The sequence below is a fragment of the Pipistrellus kuhlii genome, unplaced genomic scaffold, assembly GCF_014108245.1.
Source record: "Pipistrellus kuhlii isolate mPipKuh1 unplaced genomic scaffold, mPipKuh1.p scaffold_m20_p_2, whole genome shotgun sequence".
Lineage (NCBI taxonomy): Eukaryota > Metazoa > Chordata > Mammalia > Chiroptera > Vespertilionidae > Pipistrellus > Pipistrellus kuhlii.
In genome coordinates, this window is record NW_023425515.1 from 84,953,269 (window position 1) to 84,955,081 (window position 1,813).

At 47.7% G+C, this 1,813-nt stretch overlaps 1 pseudogene; it reads right to left on the reverse strand.

Moving 5' to 3' along the window:
* Window positions 1-359: 359 nt before the first annotated feature.
* Window positions 360-1,163, reverse strand: LOC118723739 (annotated as a pseudogene).
* Window positions 1,164-1,813: the final 650 nt, after the last annotated feature.

The window sequence follows — 1,813 nt, forward strand, 5'->3', positions numbered from 1 at the left end:
CCCTCCTCTTCCCTCCCCAAATAATAATAATAATAAAAGTTGATTTCTAAAAGTCATTTAAAGAGCCCGAGGTAAACCACAGAGATTCCTGTAGTGTGGACACAGTGCCCTTCAATGGGCACATCTCAAGGTGCGGATGGTTCTAGTTCCTTCTCCCAGTTCCTGGCAGAGGGCCGGCTATGAAAGGGAGGGCAGGGAGGAAGGCGCTGGAGACAGACCTCCAGCAGGACTCACGCCACCCCTCAGAGGGGCTGTGGGTGAGGCGTGGCCAGCACACGCTCTAAGCACAGCCCAGATTCTAAGTTGGAAGATGCAGACATAATGCCATCCTAGGCTTGCCTTCAGAAAGGCCTCCTTTCTCTGCTGGGAGCATGGAGACCCAGCGAATCCAGAGGCAGGCAGGAACAGATGCTGTGTCTCCTGTCCCTTACAATATAATCAGAGCTGAAGATGCTCACAGGTCAGTAGTAAGTTGTCCTCCCCCTACTCTGAAGTCCACCCTCCAAAATCCTCCGGCTCCTCGCCCCCCTCAAGTCCAAGCCGGTGTCCGTGAGGAAGCTTCAGGCGTAGACCTCATTGGTGGGCTTTTTGTAGATGGGTTTCCTGCCCAGATCGTAGCTGCCTTCGTCCTTCTTCACGCGGTTCATCATCAGCAAGACCAGGAAAACGGCGAAGAGGATGCCCACCTTGCTGCCACCTCCGAGCTGCCAGGACCTCTTTCCTCTCAAAGATGTGCTGCTGCTCTGGGCAGTGCTGGACGTGGACACCCTGTTGGATACATCCCGTTCCCTTCTAGCTGCGCTGAGAGCTCCTTGGGGGTGACCTCATTCTCCTCCAGCTCTTTGGGTTCGGGACCCGGCTCCCAGGCTTGCCCTCTCTCTCAGGATGGGTTTATCTAAGGACACGGAGGGTTGGATTACTCCGGGGAAGACCTGGGGTCCTCTGAGTCATCCAGATCTCAGAGCCAGACAGCTCAAAGTCATCGAGTTCCTGTCCGGGCTCCCCCGCATCCTCGTGGTCTGGAAGGGGTCCGGAAAAGCATCTGACTTCCAGGAGGTCTTGATGACTTCGGTCTCTCGGATCGACTCCACGGAGGCGGTGGGGAACCCACTAGGAGCAGCAGGAGCGTGGCAGGCGGGTGGGGGCCATGGCATGGCGGTCTGGAAAGCTAGAAATTTTTGTAAAAATATAAAAATAAGAACTTATTTTTAAGAGCAGCTGATTGATGTTTCTCTCTCAACGATGTTTCTGGATCCCTCTCCCTTCCTCTTTGTGAAAAATAAAAACAAAAACAAAACAAAACAAAACAAAACAGAACAGAACAAAAAAAACCCCAATAAAATAAATTAAAAATATATAAAAACAAGAACTTAAATATCAATAAAAATAAGCAACTATAACTTATTTGGTTTACTGATATTTGTGTTAGTTTCCAGGGGTGCCATAAAAAGGTACTACAGGCTTGGTGGCCCACACAACACTCTAATTTCCTCATGATTCTGGAGGCTAATGGTCTAAGATCAAGGTATCAGCAGGATTGATTGGTATCTTCTAAAGCCTTTCTTTTAGTTTGTAGAGGATTTATCTTCTTCACGTCTTCCCCTATGTCTATTCTGTTCTAATCTCTCTCTCTTATAAGGTCACTATTCATATTAGATTAAGGCCCACACATTCATACTAGTATGAGCTTATGTTCTGAAGTACCGAAGATTATGATTTCAGCATATGAATTTTGGGGGACATAATTTAGCCCATAACAGCATTAAATTAAATAAAACAAATGAAGAAACCATGATACCATAAAGGAATCAAA